This window comes from Martes martes (assembly GCF_963455335.1).
Source record: "Martes martes genome assembly, chromosome: Y".
Taxonomy (NCBI): domain Eukaryota; kingdom Metazoa; phylum Chordata; class Mammalia; order Carnivora; family Mustelidae; genus Martes; species Martes martes.
Window position 1 is genome coordinate 11016382 of NC_137907.1, and position 19654 is coordinate 11036035.

Below are 19654 nucleotides of genomic sequence, written 5' to 3' on the forward strand. Positions count from 1 at the left end.
ACAGCCTAAGGTCATGGCCGGTCTGATGTGATGGGTGTCGGTCGGGATGTCAGGGCTCAGGCAGTGTCAGGCAGAGCACGGGTGCCCATGGCAACCTCGAGAATTGGAGTGCAGTAGAGCTGCGTGCAGGTGGATCTTAATTGGGTGTTTCTGGGTAGTCGCCTAGGGCAACGTTTTTCTTCTGGTGGGAAGGCAGACTGCTGTATTGTGGCTCCAGAATTCCCAATCTGGAGGTCTTGGGGGCTAGGAATGTGAGGACGGAAGTCTGAGAACACAAGCTAGGGTGAGATTTCGGGCGAGGGCACTCTGCAGAGGCTGAAATGAGATCTCCTGCATCTGGAGACAGGGCGAAGATCCGACATTGTCTCAGGTTGGAGACTGTGTCCATGATGGCCCCATCAGTAGGTGGGGCCCTCCCGAAGCCTTGGAGGTTTTCCCATGCTGGGAGTTGTGAGATGCTCCAAACCGCAAGGATTCCTACTGTGGGACAGTCGAGTCCTGTGAGATGGCACCAGGACGCCCGATACAGAAAGACTGCAGTGCAGGGTGCTAAGGATGGATGCCTGGGCACCCCACCTCACATTCCAATTGTCTCCTAGCGACAAGGCAGGTTCGATTGCTGGCTCTGGGGGAGCTACGCAGGGCGTTGAGTGGAAATGGACTCTCCTGAGGATGTGTCATAATGTGGGTTTGTGTCCATGGAGACCTAGGAATGTGGCAGTGGCTCTGGGGCCCGGAAGGATTCTCCGAACTTTAGGATTGGACACAGCTCCAAAGAGTAAGTTTCCCCTGTGGAGATGAGAGGTGTTCTGATGGGTGCCTCAGGAAACCTCCGTTTGCTGGTATTGGTTTTCAAGCCTCTGAGGAGAGATGCCTGGAAACCAACCAAAGGGTTCAGATGAAGGCCTAACAGACTGTCCGGTTCCATGTTCTGTCTCTGGGGACATCCGTCTGCTTTTCTGAGTGGAGGGAGTTGCTCAGCTTGTGTGAGATCACCCCTGTGTGTCCAGGGCAGCCTACACTCTTGGGATGGCCTCGGGGATCTTGGAGCCTTCTCCTAATCTGTAGGTTTGTGGCCAGTGGAATGGGCAGAGTTTCCTTGGAGAGGGCAGGCACAGTCGTGCGCTGTGGCCCCAGGGGCCCCAGCGTTGAGGGTGTGTGGGAAAGGGCTGCGGGGCCTGAAGTCTGAAAACTCAAACTCGGCTTAGGTTTGGGGTCGAGGATATGGCAGGCCCCATCTACCGACCGTGCTGGGAGCTGCTCTGGATTTGAATGAAGGGCGAGTGTGCGTCCTTTTCTCAGGCTTCTGTCTCTGGATTTGGTGTCAAGGACGGCTGTGGAATGGAGAGGTGGGCTCCTGGGCCATGGATGAGACTCCCTCTCTTGGGATTTGCCCTGGCTTCCAAGAGTTTCAGGTCATTCTGCGGGAAGGGAGGAGTCCTGTACTCTGCCTCAGGTGTCCCTCCCAAAGAGGGATTCCAGAGCAGAGCCCTGAGTACCGGCGACTGGAAAACCGAAACTCGGGTTAGGATGGGGGTCCCAGGGGCGTGGGAAGCACCCTCTGCGGGCTCTTGGTCCAGCCACGGAGAGACCTGATTTGAGCACGAGGCTTATGGTGAGGGTCCCAATGCGTCTTTGGGCCCCAGGCGACCCTCAAGCATGGGCGTGGCCTCATGGGGCATGCAGGTTTCTCCTACCCTGAAGGTGGGACACCAGGCCAACAGCAAGGTTTCTTGGATGGGGATGGAGGAGTTCAGATTTCTGCATCAGGTTCCCTCCTGTCCAGTGATTGGAGATAAGGTCTAGGTTCTGAATCCTGAACACCCAGCTTGGTAAGAGATGACAGCCTAAGGTCATGGCCGGTCTGATGTGATGGGTGTCTGTCGGGATGTCAGGGCTCAGGCAGTGTCAGGCAGAGCACGGATGCCCATGGCAACCCCGAGAATTGGAGTGCAGTAGAGCGGCGTGCAGGTGGATCCTAATTGGGTGTTTCTGGGTAGTCGCCTAGGGCAAAGTTTTTCTTCTGGTGGGAAGGCAGACTGCTGTATTGTGGCTCCAGAATTCCCAATCTGGAGGTCTTGGTGGCCAGGAATGTGAGGACGGAAGTCTGAGAACAAAAGCTAGGGTGAGATTTCGGGCGAGGGCACTCTGCAGAGGCTGAAATGAGATCTCCTGCATCTGGAGACAGGGCGAGGATCCGACATTGGCTCAGGTTGGAGACTGTGTCCATTATGGCCCCATCAGTAGGTGGGGCCCTCCCGAAGCCATGGAGGTTTTCCCATGCTGGGAGTTGTGAGATGCTCCAAACCGCAAGGATTCCTACTGTGGGACAGTCGAGTCCTGTGAGATGGCACCAGGACGCCTGATACAGAAAGACTGCTGTGCAGGGTACTAAGGATGGATGCCTGGGCATCCCACCTCACATTCCCATTGTCTCCTAGCGACAAGGCAGGTTCGATTGCTGGCTCTGGGGGAGCTACGCAGGGCGCTGAGTGGAAATGGACTCTCCTGAGGATGGGTCATAATGTAGGTTTGTGTCCATGGAGACCTAGGAATGTGGCAGTGCCTCTGGGGCCCGGAAGGATTCTCCGAACTTTAGGATTGGACACAGCTCCAAAGAGTAAGTTTCCCCTGTGGAGATGAGAGGTGTTCTGATGGGTGCCTCAGGAAACGTCCGTTTGCTGGTATTGGTTTTCAAGCCTCTGAGGAGAGACGCCTGGAAACCAACCAAAGGGTTCCGATGAAGGCCTAACAGACTGTCCGGTTCCATGTTCTGTCTCTGGGGACATCCGTCTGCTTTTCTGAGTGGAGGGAGTTGCTCAGCTTGTGTGAGATCACCCCTGTGTGTCCAGGGCAGCCTACACTCTTGGGATGGCCTCGGGGATCTTGGAGCCTTCTCCTAATCTGTAGGTTTGTGGCCAGTGGAATGGGCAGAGTTTCCTTGGAGAGGGCAGGCACAGTCCTGCGCTGTGGCCCCAGGGGCCCCAGCGTTGAGGGTGTGTGGGAAAGGGCTGCGGGGCCTGAAGTCTGAAAACTCAAACTCGGCCTAGGTTTGGGGTCGAGGGTATGGCAGGCCTCATCTACCGACCGTGCTGGGAGCTGCTCTGGATTTGAATGAAGGGCGAGTGTGCGTCCTTTTCTCAGGCTTCTGTGTCTGGATTTTTTGTCAAGGAGGGCTGTGAAATAGAGGGGTGGCCTCCTGGGCCATGGATGAGCCTCCCTCTCTGGGGATTTGGCCTGGCTTCCAAGAGTTTCAGGTCATTCTGCGGGAAGGGAGGAGTCCTGTACTCTGCCTCAGGTGTCCCTCCCAAAGAGGGATTCCAGAGCAGAGCCCTGAGTACCGGCGACTGGAAAAGCCAAACTCGGGTTAGGATGGGGGCCAAAGAGGCGTGGGAAGCACCCTCTGCGGGCTCTTGGTCCAGCCACGGAGAGACCTGATTTGAGCACGAGGCTAATGGTGAGGTCACAATGCGACTTTGGGCCCAAGGGGACCCTCAAGCATGGGCGTGGCCTCAAGGGGCATGCAGGTTTCTCCTACCCTGAAGGTTGGACACCAGGCCAACAGCAAGGTTTCTTGGATGGGGATGGAGGAGTTCAGATTTCGGCATCAGGTTCCCTCCTGTCCAGTGATTGGAGATAAGGTCTAGGTTCTGAATCCTGAACACCCAGCTTGGGAAGAGATGACAGCCTAAGGTCATGGCCGGTCTGATGTGATGGGTGTCGGTCGGGATGTCAGGGCTCAGGCAGTGTCAGGCAGAGCACGGGTGCCCATGGCAACCTCGAGAATTGGAGTGCAGTAGAGCTGCGTGCAGGTGGATCTTAATTGGGTGTTTCTGGGTAGTCGCCTAGGGCAACGTTTTTCTTCTGGTGGGAAGGCAGACTGCTGTATTGTGGCTCCAGAATTCCCAATCTGGAGGTCTTGGGGGCTAGGAATGTGAGGACGGAAGTCTGAGAACACAAGCTAGGGTGAGATTTCGGGCTAGGGCACTCTGCAGAGGCTGAAATGAGATCTCCTGCATCTGGAGACAGGGCGAAGATCCGACATTGGCTCAGGTTGGAGACTGTGTCCATGATGGCCCCATCAGTAGGTGGGGCCCTCCCGAAGCCTTGGAGGTTTTCCCATGCTGGGAGTTGTGAGATGCTCCAAACCGCAAGGATTCCTACTGTGGGACAGTCGAGTCCTGTGAGATGGCACCAGGACGCCCGATACAGAAAGACTGCAGTGCAGGGTCTAAGGATGGATGCCTGGGCATCCCACCTCACATTCCAATTGTCTCCTAGCGACAAGGCAGGTTCGATTGCTGGCTCTGGGGGAGCTACGCAGGGCGTTGAGTGGAAATGGACTCTCCTGAGGATGTGTCATAATGTGGGTTTGTGTCCATGGAGACCTAGGAATGTGGCAGTGGCTCTGGGGCCCGGAAGGATTCTCCGAACTTTAGGATTGGACACAGCTCCAAAGAGTAAGTTTCCTCTGTGGAGATGAGAGGTGTTCTGATGGGTGCCTCAGGAAACCTCCTTTTGCTGGTATTGGAATCCAGGCCTCTGAAGAGAGACGCCTGGAAACCAACCCAAGGGTTCAGATGAAGGCCTAACAGACTGTTCTGTTCCAAGTTCTGTCTCTGGGGACATCCGTCTGCTTTTCTGAGTGGAGGGAGTTGCTCACCTTGTGTCAGATCACCCCTGTGTGTCCAGGGCAGCCTAGACTCTTGGCATGGCCTCGGGGATCTTGGAGCCTTCTCCTAATCTGTAGGTTTGTGGCCAGTGGAATGGGCAGAGTTTCCTTGGAGAGGGCAGGCACAGTCGTGCGCTGTGGCCCCAGGGGCCCCAGCGTTGAGGGTGTGTGGGCCAGGGCTGCGGGGCCTGAAGTCTGAAAAGACAAACTCGGCTTAGATTTGGGGTCGAGGGTATGGCAGGACCCATCTACCGACCGTGCTGGGAGCTGCTCTGGATTTGAATGAAGGGCTAGTGTGCGTCCTTTTCTCAGGCTTCTGTCTCTGGATTTTGTGAAAAGGAGAGCTGTGGAATGGAGGGGTGGCCTCTTGGGCCATGGATGAGCCTCCCTCTCTGGGGATTTGGCCTGGCTTCCAAGAGTTTCAGGTCATTCTGCGGGAAGGGAGGAGTCCTGTACTGTGCCTCAGGTGTCCCTCCTAAAGAGGGATTCCAGAGCAGAGCCCTGAGTACCGGCGACTGGAAAACCGAAACTCGGTTTAGGATGGGGGCCCAAGGGGCGTGGGAAGCACCCTCTGCGGGCTCTTGGTCCAGCCACGGAGAGACCTGATTTGAGCACGAGGCTTATGGTGAGGGTTCCAATGCATCTTTGTGCCCAAGGCGACCCTCAAGCAAGGGCGTGGTCTCATGGGCCATGCAGGTTTCTCCTACCCTGAAGGTGGGACACCAGGCCAACAGCAAGGTTCTTGGATGGGAATGGAGGAGTTCAGATTTCTGCATCAGTTTCCCTCCTCTCCAGTGATTGGAGATAAGGTCTAGGTTCTGAATCCTCAACACACAGCTTGGGAATAGATGACAGCCTAAGGTCATGGCCGGTCTGATGTGATGGGTGTCGGTCGGGATGTCAAGGCTCAGGCAGTGTCAGGCAGAGCACGGGTGCCCATGGCAACCTCGAGAAATGGAGTGCAGTAGAGGTGCGTGCAGGTAGATCCTAATTGGGTGTTTCTGGGTAGTCGCCTAGGGCAACGTTTTTCTTCTGGTGGGAAGGCAGACTGCTGTATTGTGGCTCCAGAATTCCCAATCTGGAGGTCTTGGGGGCTAGGAATGTGAGGACGGAAGTCTGAGAACACAAGCTAGGGTGAGATTTCGGGCGAGGGCACTCTGCAGAGGCTGAAATGAGATCTCCTGCATCTGGAGACAGGGCGAGGATCCGACATTGGCTCAGGTTGGAGACTGTGTCCATTATGGCCCCATCAGGAAGTGGGGGCCCTCCCGAAGCCATGGAGGTTTTCCCATGCTGGGAGTTGTGAGATGCTCCAAACCGCAAGGATTCCTACTGTCGAGTCCTACTGGCAGAGTTTCCTTTGAGAGGGCAGGCACAGTCGTGCGCTGTGGCCCCAGGGGCCCCAGCGTTGAGGGTGTGTGGGACAGGGCTGCGGGGCCTGAAGTCTGAAAACTCAAACTCGGCTTAGGTTTGCGGTCGAGGGTATGGCAGGCCCCGCTCTGGATTTGACTGAAGGGCGAGTGTGCGTCCTTTTCTCAGGCTTCTGTCTCTGGATTTTGTGTCAAGGAGGGCTGTGAAATGGAGGGGTGGCCTCCTGGGCCATGGATGAGCCTCCCTCTCTGGGGATTTGGCCTGGCTTCCAAGAGTTTCAGGTCATTCTGCGGGAAGGGAGGAGTCCTGTACTCTGCCTCAGGTGTCCCTCCCAAAGAGGGATTCCAGAGCAGAGCCCTGAGTACCGGCGACTGGAAAACCCAAACTCGGGTTAGGATGTCGGCCCAAGGGGCGTGGGAAGCACCCTCTGCGGGCTCTTGGTCCAGCCACGAGAGACCTGATTTGAGCACGAGGCTTATGGTGAGGGTCACAATGCGTCTTTGGGCCCCAGGCGACCCTCAAGCATGGGCGTGGCCTCATGGGGCATGCAGGTTTCTCCTACCCTGAAGGTGGGACACCAGGCCAACAGCAAGGTTTCTTGGATGGGGATGGAGGAGTTCAGATTTCTGCATCAGGTTCCTTCCTGTCCAGTGATTGGAGATAAGGTCTAGGTTCTGAATCCTGAACACCCAGCTTGGTAAGAGATGACAGCCTAAGGTCATGGCCGGTCTGATGTGATGGGTGTCTGTCGGGATGTCAGGGCTCAGGCAGTGTTCAGGCAGAGCACGGATGCCCATGGCAACCCCGAGAATTGGAGTGCAGTAGAGCGGCGTGCAGGTGGATCCTAATTGGGTGTTTCTGGGTAGTCGCCTAGGGCAACGTTTTTCTTCTGGTGGGAAGGCAGACTGCTGTATTGTGGCTCCAGAATTCCCAATCTGGAGGTCTTGGTGGCCAGGAATGTGAGGACGGAAGTCTGAGAACACAAGCTAGGGTGAGATTTCGGGCGAGGGCACTCTGCAGAGGCTGAAATGAGATCTCCTGCATCTGGAGACAGGGCGAGGATCCGACATTGGCTCAGGTTGGAGACTGTGTCCATTATGGCCCCTTCAGTAGGTGGGGCCCTCCCGAATCCATGGAGGTTTTCCCATGCTGGGAGTTGTGAGATGCTCCAAACCGCAAGGATTCCTTCTGTGGGACAGTCGAGTCCTGTGAGATGGCAACAGGACGCCCGATACAGAAAGACTGCTGTGCAGGGTACTAAGGATGGATGCCTGGGCATCCCACCTCACATTCCCATTGTCTCCTAGCGACAAGGCAGGTTCGATTGCTGGCTCTGGGGGAGCTACGCAGGGCGCTGAGTGGAAATGGACTCTCCTGAGGATGGGTCATAATGTAGGTTTGTGTCCATGGAGACCTAGGAATGTGGCAGTGCCTCTGGGGCCCGGAAGGATTCTCCGAACTTTAGGATTGGACACAGCTCCAAAGAGTAAGTTTCCCCTGTGGAGATGAGAGGTCTTCTGATGGGTGCCTCAGGAAACGTCCGTTTGCTGGTATTGGTTTTCAAGCCTCTGAGGAGAGACGCCTGGAAACCAACCAAAGGGTTCAGATGAAGGCCTAACAGACTGTCCGGTTCCATGTTCTGTCTCTGGGGACATCCGTCTGCTTTTCTGAGTGGAGGGAGTTGCTCAGCTTGTGTGAGATCACCCCTGTGTGTCCAGGGCAGCCTACACTCTTGGGATGGCCTCGGGGATCTTGGAGCCTTCTCCTAATCTGTAGGTTTGTGGCCAGTGGAATGGGCAGAGTTTCCTTGGAGAGGGCAGGCACAGTCCTGCGCTGTGGCCCCAGGGGCCCCAGCGTTGAGGGTGTGTGTGAAAGGGCTGCGGGGCCTGAAGTCTGAAAACTCAAACTCGGCTTAGGTTTGGGGTCGAGGATATGGCAGGCCCCATCTACCGACCGTGCTGGGAGCTGCTCTGGATTTGAATGAAGGGCGAGTGTGCGTCCTTTTCTCAGGCTTCTGTCTCTGGATTTGGTGTCAAGGAGGGCTGTGGAATGGAGGGGTGGGCTCCTGGGCCATGGATGAGCCTCCCTCTCTGGGGATTTGGCCTGGCTTCCAAGAGTTTCAGGTCATTCTGCGGGAAGGGAGGAGTCCTGTACTCTGCCTCAGGTGTCCCTCCCAAAGAGGGATTCCAGAGCAGAGCCCTGAGTACCGGCGACTGGAAAACCGAAACTCGGGTTAGGATGGGGGTCCCAGGGGCGTGGGAAGCACCCTCTGCGGGCTCTTGGTCCAGCCACGGAGAGACCTGATTTGAGCACGAGGCTTATGGTGAGGGTTCCAATGCATCTTTGTGCCCAAGGCGACGCTTAAGCAAGGGCGTGGTCTCATGGGCCATGCAGGTTTCTCCTACCCTGAAGGTGGGACACCAGGCCAACAGCAAGGTTTCTTGGATGGCGATGGAGGAGTTCAGATTTCTGCATCAGGTTCCCTCCTGTCCAGTGATTGGAGATAAGGTCTAGGTTCTGAATCCTCAACACCCAGCTTGGGAATAGATGACAGCCTAAGGTCATGGCCGGTCTGATGTGATGGGTGTCTGTCGGGATGTCAAGGCTCAGGCAGTGTCAGGCAGAGCACGGGTGCCCATGGCAACCTCGAGAAATGGAGTGCAGTAGAGGTGCGTGCAGGTAGATCCTAATTGGGTGTTTCTGGGTAGTCGCCTAGGGCAACGTTTTTCTTCTGGTGGGAAGGCAGACTGCTGTATTGTGGCTCCAGAATTCCCAATCTGGAGGTCTTGGGGGCTAGGAATGTGAGGACGGAAGTCTGAGAACACAAGCTAGGGTGAGATTTCGGGCGAGGGCACTCTGCAGAGGCTGAAATGAGATCTCCTGCATCTGGAGACAGGGCGAGGATCCGACATTGGCTCAGGTTGGAGACTGTGTCCATTATGGCCCCATCAGGAAGTGGGGGCCCTCCCGAAGCCATGGAGGTTTTCCCATGCTGGGAGTTGTGAGATGCTCCAAACTGCAAGGATTCCTACTGTCGAGTCCTACTGGCAGAGTTTCCTTGGAGAGGGCAGGCACAGTCGTGCGCTGTGGCCCCAGGGGCCCCAGCGTTGAGGGTGTGTGGGACAGGGCTGCGGGGCCTGAAGTCTGAAAACTGAAACTCGGCTTAGGTTTGGGGTCGAGGGTATGGCAGGCCCCATCTACCGACCGTGCTGGGAGCTGCTCTGGATTTGACTGAAGGGCGAGTGTGCGTCCTTTTCTCAGGCTTCTGTCTCTGGATTTGGTGTCAAGGAGGGCTGTGAAATGGAGGGGTGCCCTCCTGGGCCATGGATGAGCCTCCCTCTCTGGGGATTTGGCCTGGCTTCCAAGAGTTTCAGGTCATTCTGCGGGAAGGGAGGAGTCCTGTACTCTGCCTCAGGTGTCCCTCCCAAAGAGGGATTCCAGAGCAGAGCCCTGAGTACCGGCGACTGGAAAACCCAAACTCGGGTTAGGATGTCGGCCCAAGGGGCGTGGGAAGCACCCTCTGCGGGGTCTTGGTCCAGCCACGAGAGACCTGATTTGAGCACGAGGCTTATGGTGAGGGTCACAATGCGTCTTTGGGCCCCAGGCGACCCACAAGCATGGGCGTGGCCTCATGGGGCATGCAGGTTTCTCCTACCCTGAAGGTGGGACACCAGGCCAACAGCAAGGTTTCTTGGATGGGGATGGAGGAGTTCAGATTTCTGCATCAGGTTCCCTCCTGTCCAGTGATTGGAGATAAGGTCTAGGTTCTGAATCCTGAACACCCAGCTTGGTAAGAGATGACAGCCTAAGGTCATGGCCGGTCTGATGTGATGGGTGTCTGTCGGGATGTCAGGGCTCAGGCAGTGTCAGGCAGAGCACGGATGCCCATGGCAACCCCGAGAATTGGAGTGCAGTAGAGCGGCGTGCAGGTGGATCCTAATTGGGTGTTTCTGGGTAGTCGCCTAGGGCAAAGTTTTTCTTCTGGTGGGAAGGCAGACTGCTGTATTGTGGCTCCAGAATTCCCAATCTGGAGGTCTTGGTGGCCAGGAATGTGAGGACGGAAGTCTGAGAACAAAAGCTAGGGTGAGATTTCGGGCGAGGGCACTCTGCAGAGGCTGAAATGAGATCTCCTGCATCTGGAGACAGGGCGAGGATCCGACATTGGCTCAGGTTGGAGACTGTGTCCATTATGGCCCCATCAGTAGGTGGGGCCCTCCCGAAGCCATGGAGGTTTTCCCATGCTGGGAGTTGTGAGATGCTCCAAACCGCAAGGATTCCTACTGTGGGACAGTCGAGTCCTGTGAGATGGCACCAGGACGCCCGATACAGAAAGACTGCTGTGCAGGGTACTAAGGATGGATGCCTGGGCATCCCACCTCACATTCCCATTGTCTCCTAGCGACAAGGCAGGTTCGATTGCTGGCTCTGGGGGAGGTACGCAGGGCGCTGAGTGGAAATGGACTCTCCTGAGGATGGGTCATAATGTAGGTTTGTGTCCATGGAGACCTAGGAATGTGGCAGTGCCTCTGGGGCCCGGAAGGATTCTCCGAACTTTAGGATTGGACACAGCTCCAAAGAGTAAGTTTCCCCTGTGGAGATGAGAGGTGTTCTGATGGGTGCCTCAGGAAACGTCCGTTTGCTGCTATTGGTTTTCAAGCCTCTGAGGAGAGACGCCTGGAAACCAACCATAGGGTTCAGATGAAGGCCTAACAGACTGTCCGGTTCCATGTTCTGTCTCTGGGGACATCCGTCTGCTTTTCTGAGTGGACTGAGTTGCTCAGCTTGTGTCAGATCACCCCTGTGTGTCCAGGGCAGCCTACACTCTTGGGATGGCCTCGGGGATCTTGGAGCCTTCTCCTAATCTGTAGGTTTGTGGCCAGTGGAATGGGCAGAGTTTCCTTGGAGAGGGCAGGCACAGTCGTGCGCTGTGGCCCCAGGGGCCCCAGCGTTGAGGGTGTGTGTGAAAGGGCTGCGGGGCCTGAAGTCTGAAAACTCAAACTCGGCTTAGGTTTGGGGTCGAGGATATGGCAGGCCCCATCTACCGACCGTGCTGGGAGCTGCTCTGGATTTGAATGAAGGGCGAGTGTGCGTCCTTTTCTCAGGCTTCTGTCTCTGGATTTGGTGTCAAGGAGGGCTGTGGAATGGAGGGGTGGCCTCCTGGGCCATGGATGAGACTCCCTCTCTGGGGATTTGGCCTGGCTTCCAAGAGTTTCAGGTCATTCTGCGGGAAGGGAGGAGTCCTGTACTCTGCCTCAGGTGTCCCTCCCAAAGAGGGATTCCAGAGCAGAGCCCTGAGTACCGGCGACTGGAAAACCCAAACTCGGGTTAGGATGGGGGTCCCAGGGGCGTGGGAAGCACCCTCTGCGGGCTCTTGGTCCAGCCACGGAGAGACCTGATTTGAGCACGAGGCTTATGGTGAGGGTCACAATGCGTCATTGTGCCCAAGGCGACCCACAAGCATGGGCGTGGCCTCATGGGGCATGCAGGTTTCTCCTACCCTGAAGGTGGGACACCAGGCCAACAGCAAGGTTTCTTGGATGGGGATGGAGGAGTTCAGATTTCGGCATCAGGTTCCCTCCTGTCCAGTGATTGGAGATAAGGTCTAGGTTCTGAATCCTGAACACCCAGCTTGGGAAGAGATGACAGCCTAAGGTCATGGCCGGTCTGATGTGATGGGTGTCGGTCGGGATGTCAGGGCTCAGGCAGTGTCAGGCAGAGCACGGGTGCCCATGGCAACCTCGAGAATTGGAGTGCAGTAGAGCTGCGTGCAGGTGGATCTTAATTGGGTGTTTCTGGGTAGTCGCCTAGGGCAACGTTTTTCTTCTGGTGGGAAGGCAGACTGCTGTATTGTGGCTCCAGAATTCCCAATCTGGAGGTCTTGGGGGCTAGGAATGTGAGGACGGAAGTCTGAGAACACAAGCTAGGGTGAGATTTCGGGCGAGGGCACTCTGCAGAGGCTGAAATGAGATCTCCTGCATCTGGAGACAGGGCGAGGATCCGACATTGGCTCAGGTTGGAGACTGTGTCCATTATGGCCCCATCAGGAAGTGGGGGCCCTCCCGAAGCCATGGAGGTTTTCCCATGCTGGGAGTTGTGAGATGCTCCAAACTGCAAGGATTCCTACTGTCGAGTCCTACTGGCAGAGTTTCCTTGGAGAGGGCAGGCACAGTCGTGCGCTGTGGCCCCAGGGGCCCCAGCGTTGAGGGTGTGTGGGACAGGGCTGCGGGGCCTGAAGTCTGAAAACTGAAACTCGGCTTAGGTTTGGGGTCGAGGGTATGGCAGGCCCCATCTACCGACCGTGCTGGGAGCTGCTCTGGATTTGACTGAAGGGCGAGTGTGCGTCCTTTTCTCAGGCTTCTGTCTCTGGATTTGGTGTCAAGGAGGGCTGTGAAATGGAGGGGTGCCCTCCTGGGCCATGGATGAGCCTCCCTCTCTGGGGATTTGGCCTGGCTTCCAAGAGTTTCAGGTCATTCTGCGGGAAGGGAGGAGTCCTGTACTCTGCCTCAGGTGTCCCTCCCAAAGAGGGATTCCAGAGCAGAGCCCTGAGTACCGGCGACTGGAAAACCCAAACTCGGTTTAGGATGTCGGCCCAAGGGGCGTGGGAAGCACCCTCTGCGGGGTCTTGGTCCAGCCACGAGAGACCTGATTTGAGCACGAGGCTTATGGTGAGGGTCACAATGCGTCTTTGGGCCCCAGGCGACCCTCAAGCATGGGCGTGGCCTCATGGGGCATGCAGGTTTCTCCTACCCTGAAGGTGGGACACCAGGCCAACAGCAAGGTTTCTTGGATGGGGATGGAGGAGTTCAGATTTCTGCATCAGGTTCCCTCCTGTCCAGTGATTGGAGATAAGGTCTAGGTTCTGAATCCTGAACACCCAGCTTGGTAAGAGATGACAGCCTAAGGTCATGGCCGGTCTGATGTGATGGGTGTCTGTCGGGATGTCAGGGCTCAGGCAGTGTCAGGCAGAGCACGGATGCCCATGGCAACCCCGAGAATTGGAGTGCAGTAGAGCGGCGTGCAGGTGGATCCTAATTGGGTGTTTCTGGGTAGTCGCCTAGGGCAAAGTTTTTCTTCTGGTGGGAAGGCAGACTGCTGTATTGTGGCTCCAGAATTCCCAATCTGGAGGTCTTGGTGGCCAGGAATGTGAGGACGGAAGTCTGAGAACACAAGCTAGGGTGAGATTTCGGGCGAGGGCACTCTGCAGAGGCTGAAATGAGATCTCCTGCATCTGGAGACAGGGCGAGGATCCGACATTGGCTCAGGTTGGAGACTGTGTCCATTATGGCCCCATCAGTAGGTGGGGCCCTCCCGAAGCCATGGAGGTTTTCCCATGCTGGGAGTTGTGAGATGCTCCAAACCGCAAGGATTCCTACTGTGGGACAGTCGAGTCCTGTGAGATGGCACCAGGACGCCCGATACAGAAAGACTGCTGTGCAGGGTACTAAGGATGGATGCCTGGGCATCCCACCTCACATTCCCATTGTCTCCTAGCGACAAGGCAGGTTCGATTGCTGGCTCTGGGGGAGGTACGCAGGGCGCTGAGTGGAAATGGACTCTCCTGAGGATGGGTCATAATGTAGGTTTGTGTCCATGGAGACCTAGGAATGTGGCAGTGCCTCTGGGGCCCGGAAGGATTCTCCGAACTTTAGGATTGGACACAGCTCCAAAGAGTAAGTTTCCCCTGTGGAGATGAGAGGTGTTCTGATGGGTGCCTCAGGAAACGTCCGTTTGCTGCTATTGGTTTTCAAGCCTCTGAGGAGAGACGCCTGGAAACCAACCATAGGGTTCAGATGAAGGCCTAACAGACTGTCCGGTTCCATGTTCTGTCTCTGGGGACATCCGTCTGCTTTTCTGAGTGGACTGAGTTGCTCAGCTTGTGTCAGATCACCCCTGTGTGTCCAGGGCAGCCTACACTCTTGGGATGGCCTCGGGGATCTTGGAGCCTTCTCCTAATCTGTAGGTTTGTGGCCAGTGGAATGGGCAGAGTTTCCTTGGAGAGGGCAGGCACAGTCCTGCGCTGTGGCCCCAGGGGCCCCAGCGTTGAGGGTGTGTGGGAAAGGGCTGCGGGGCCTGCAGTCTGAAAACTCAAACTCGGCTTAGGTTTGGGGTCGAGGATATGGCAGGCCCCATCTACCGACCGTGCTGGGAGCTGCTCTGGATTTGAATGAAGGGCGAGTGTGCGTCCTTTTCTCAGGCTTCTGTCTCTGGATTTGGTGTCAAGGAGGGCTGTGGAATGGAGGGGTGGGCTCCTGGGCCATGGATGAGCCTCCCTCTCTGGGGATTTGGCCTGGCTTCCAAGAGTTTCAGGTCATTCTGCGGGAAGGGAGGAGTCCTGTACTCTGCCTCAGGTGTCCCTCCCAAAGAGGGATTCCAGAGCAGAGCCCTGAGTACCGGCGACTGGAAAACCGAAACTCGGGTTAGGATGGGGGTCCCAGGGGCGTGGGAAGCACCCTCTGCGGGCTCTTGGTCCAGCCACGGAGAGACCTGATTTGAGCACGAGGCTTATGGTGAGGGTTCCAATGCATCTTTGTGCCCAAGGCGACGCTTAAGCAAGGGCGTGGTCTCATGGGCCATGCAGGTTTCTCCTACCCTGAAGGTGGGACACCAGGCCAACAGCAAGGTTTCTTGGATGGCGATGGAGGAGTTCAGATTTCTGCATCAGGTTCCCTCCTGTCCAGTGATTGGAGATAAGGTCTAGGTTCTGAATCCTCAACACCCAGCTTGGGAATAGATGACAGCCTAAGGTCATGGCCGGTCTGATGTGATGGGTGTCTGTCGGGATGTCAAGGCTCAGGCAGTGTCAGGCAGAGCACGGGTGCCCATGGCAACCTCGAGAAATGGAGTGCAGTAGAGGTGCGTGCAGGTAGATCCTAATTGGGTGTTTCTGGGTAGTCGCCTAGGGCAACGTTTTTCTTCTGGTGGGAAGGCAGACTGCTGTATTGTGGCTCCAGAATTCCCAATCTGGAGGTCTTGGGGGCTAGGAATGTGAGGACGGAAGTCTGAGAACACAAGCTAGGGTGAGATTTCGGGCGAGGGCACTCTGCAGAGGCTGAAATGAGATCTCCTGCATCTGGAGACAGGGCGAGGATCCGACATTGGCTCAGGTTGGAGACTGTGTCCATTATGGCCCCATCAGGAAGTGGGGGCCCTCCCGAAGCCATGGAGGTTTTCCCATGCTGGGAGTTGTGAGATGCTCCAAACTGCAAGGATTCCTACTGTCGAGTCCTACTGGCAGAGTTTCCTTGGAGAGGGCAGGCACAGTCGTGCGCTGTGGCCCCAGGGGCCCCAGCGTTGAGGGTGTGTGGGACAGGGCTGCGGGGCCTGAAGTCTGAAAACTGAAACTCGGCTTAGGTTTGGGGTCGAGGGTATGGCAGGCCCCATCTACCGACCGTGCTGGGAGCTGCTCTGGATTTGACTGAAGGGCGAGTGTGCGTCCTTTTCTCAGGCTTCTGTCTCTGGATTTGGTGTCAAGGAGGGCTGTGAAATGGAGGGGTGCCCTCCTGGGCCATGGATGAGCCTCCCTCTCTGGGGATTTGGCCTGGCTTCCAAGAGTTTCAGGTCATTCTGCGGGAAGGGAGGAGTCCTGTACTCTGCCTCAGGTGTCCCTCCCAAAGAGGGATTCCAGAGCAGAGCCCTGAGTACCGGCGACTGGAAAACCCAAACTCGGTTTAGGATGTCGGCCCAAGGGGCGTGGGAAGCACCCTCTGCGGGGTCTTGGTCCAGCCACGAGAGACCTGATTTGAGCACGAGGCTTATGGTGAGGGTCACAATGCGTCTTTGGGCCCCAGGCGACCCTCAAGCATGGGCGTGGCCTCATGGGGCATGCAGGTTTCTCCTACCCTGAAGGTGGGACACCAGGCCAACAGCAAGGTTTCTTGGATGGGGATGGAGGAGTTCAGATTTCTGCATCAGGTTCCCTCCTGTCCAGTGATTGGAGATAAGGTCTAGGTTCTGAATCCTGAACACCCAGCTTGGTAAGAGATGACAGCCTAAGGTCATGGCCGGTCTGATGTGATGGGTGTCTGTCGGGATGTCAGGGCTCAGGCAGTGTCAGGCAGAGCACGGATGCCCATGGCAACCCCGAGAATTGGAGTGCAGTAGAGCGGCGTGCAGGTGGATCCTAATTGGGTGTTTCTGGGTAGTCGCCTAGGGCAAAGTTTTTCTTCTGGTGGGAAGGCAGACTGCTGTATTGTGGCTCCAGAATTCCCAATCTGGAGGTCTTGGTGGCCAGGAATGTGAGGACGGAAGTCTGAGAACAAAAGCTAGGGTGAGATTTCGGGCGAGGGCACTCTGCAGAGGCTGAAATGAGATCTCCTGCATCTGGAGACAGGGCGAGGATCCGACATTGGCTCAGGTTGGAGACTGTGTCCATTATGGCCCCATCAGTAGGTGGGGCCCTCCCGAAGCCATGGAGGTTTTCCCATGCTGGGAGTTGTGAGATGCTCCAAACCGCAAGGATTCCTACTGTGGGACAGTCGAGTCCTGTGAGATGGCACCAGGACGCCCGATACAGAAAGACTGCTGTGCAGGGTACTAAGGATGGATGCCTGGGCATCCCACCTCACATTCCCATTGTCTCCTAGCGACAAGGCAGGTTCGATTGCTGGCTCTGGGGGAGGTACGCAGGGCGCTGAGTGGAAATGGACTCTCCTGAGGATGGGTCATAATGTAGGTTTGTGTCCATGGAGACCTAGGAATGTGGCAGTGCCTCTGGGGCCCGGAAGGATTCTCCGAACTTTAGGATTGGACACAGCTCCAAAGAGTAAGTTTCCCCTGTGGAGATGAGAGGTGTTCTGATGGGTGCCTCAGGAAACGTCCGTTTGCTGCTATTGGTTTTCAAGCCTCTGAGGAGAGACGCCTGGAAACCAACCATAGGGTTCAGATGAAGGCCTAACAGACTGTCCGGTTCCATGTTCTGTCTCTGGGGACATCCGTCTGCTTTTCTGAGTGGACTGAGTTGCTCAGCTTGTGTCAGATCACCCCTGTGTGTCCAGGGCAGCCTACACTCTTGGGATGGCCTCGGGGATCTTGGAGCCTTCTCCTAATCTGTAGGTTTGTGGCCAGTGGAATGGGCAGAGTTTCCTTGGAGAGGGCAGGCACAGTCGTGCGCTGTGGCCCCAGGGGCCCCAGCGTTGAGGGTGTGTGTGAAAGGGCTGCGGGGCCTGAAGTCTGAAAACTCAAACTCGGCTTAGGTTTGGGGTCGAGGATATGGCAGGCCCCATCTACCGACCGTGCTGGGAGCTGCTCTGGATTTGAATGAAGGGCGAGTGTGCGTCCTTTTCTCAGGCTTCTGTCTCTGGATTTGGTGTCAAGGAGGGCTGTGGAATGGAGGGGTGGGCTCCTGGGCCATGGATGAGCCTCCCTCTCTGGGGATTTGGCCTGGCTTCCAAGAGTTTCAGGTCATTCTGCGGGAAGGGAGGAGTCCTGTACTCTGCCTCAGGTGTCCCTCCCAAAGAGGGATTCCAGAGCAGAGCCCTGAGTACCGGCGACTGGAAAACCGAAACTCGGGTTAGGATGGGGGTCCCAGGGGCGTGGGAAGCACCCTCTGCGGGCTCTTGGTCCAGCCACGGAGAGACCTGATTTGAGCACGAGGCTTATGGTGAGGGTCACAATGCGTCATTGTGCCCAAGGCGACCCACAAGCATGGGCGTGGCCTCATGGGGCATGCAGGTTTCTCCTACCCTGAAGGTGGGACACCAGGCCAACAGCAAGGTTTCTTGGATGGGGATGGAGGAGTTCAGATTTCGGCATCAGGTTCCCTCCTGTCCAGTGATTGGAGATAAGGTCTAGGTTCTGAATCCTGAACACCCAGCTTGGGAAGAGATGACAGCCTAAGGTCATGGCCGGTCTGATGTGATGGGTGTCGGTCGGGATGTCAGGGCTCAGGCAGTGTCAGGCAGAGCACGGGTGCCCATGGCAACCTCGAGAATTGGAGTGCAGTAGAGCTGCGTGCAGGTGGATCTTAATTGGGTGTTTCTGGGTAGTCGCCTAGGGCAACGTTTTTCTTCTGGTGGGAAGGCAGACTGTTGTATTGTGGCTCCAGAATTCCCAATCTGGAGGTCTTGGGGGCTAGGAATGTGAGGACGGAAGTCTGAGAACACAAGCTAGGGTGAGATTTCGGGCGAGGGCACTCTGCAGAGGCTGAAATGAGATCTCCTGCATCTGGAGACAGGGCGAAGATCCGACATTGGCTCAGGTTGGAGACTGTGTCCATGATGGCCCCATCAGTAGGTGGGGCCCTCCCGAAGCCTTGGAGGTTTTCCCATGCTGGGAGTTGTGAGATGCTCCAAACCGCAAGGATTCCTACTGTGGGACAGTCGAGTCCTGTGAGATGGCACCAGGACGCCCGATACAGAAAGACTGCAGTGCAGGGTGCTAAGGATGGATGCCTGGGCACCCCACCTCACATTCCAATTGTCTCCTAGCGACAAGGCAGGTTCGATTGCTGGCTCTGGGGGAGCTACGCAGGGCGTTGAGTGGAAATGGACTCTCCTGAGGATGTGTCATAATGTGGGTTTGTGTCCATGGAGACCTAGGAATGTGGCAGTGGCTCTGGGGCCCGGAAGGATTCTCCGAACTTTAGGATTGGACACAGCTCCAAAGAGTAAGTTTCCCCTGTGGAGATGAGAGGTGTTCTGATGGGTGCCTCAGGAAACCTCCGTTTTCTGGTATTGGAATCCAGGCCTCTGAGGAGAGACGCCTGGAAACCAACCCAAGGGTTCAGATGAAGGCCTAACAGACTGTCCGGTTCCAAGTTCTGTCTCTGGGGACATCCGTCTGCTTTTCTGAGTGGAGGCTGTTGCTCAGCTTGTGTCAGATCACCCCTGTGTGTCCAGGGCAGCCTAGACTCTTGGCATGGCCTCGGGGATCTTGGAGCCTTCTCCTAATCTGTAGGTTTGTGGCCAGTGGAATGGGCAGAGTTTCCTTGGAGAGGGCAGGCACAGTCGTGCGCTGTGGCCCCAGGGGCCCCAGCGTTGAGGGTGTGTGGGACAGGGCTGCGGGGCCTGAAGTCTGAAAAGACAAACTCGGCTTAGGTTTGGGGTCTAGGGTATGGCAGGCCCCATCTACCGACCGTGCTGGGAGCTGCTCTGGATTTGAATGAAGGGCTAGTGTGCGTCCTTTTCTCAGGCTTCTGTCTCTGGATTTTGTGAAAAGGAGAGCTGTGGAATGGAGGGGTGGCCTCCTGGGCCATGGATGAGCCTCCCTCTCTGGGGATTTGGCCTGGCTTCCAAGAGTTTCAGGTCATTCTGCGGGAAGGGAGGAGTCCTGTACTCTGCCTCAGGTGTCCCTCCCAAAGAGGGATTCCAGAGCAGAGCCCTGAGTACCGGCGACTGGAAAACCCAAACTCGGTTTAGGATGTCGGCCCAAGGGGCGTGGGAAGCACCCTCTGCGGGCTCTTGGTCCAGCCACGAGAGACCTGATTTGAGCACGAGGCTTATGGTGAGGGTCACAATGCGTCTTTGGGCCCAAGGCGACCCTCAAGCATGGGCGTGGCCTCATGGGGCATGCAGGTTTCTCCTACCCTGAAGGTGGGACACCAGGCCAACAGCAAGGTTTCTTGGATGGGGATGGAGGAGTTCAGATTTCTGCATCAGGTTCCCTCCTGTCCAG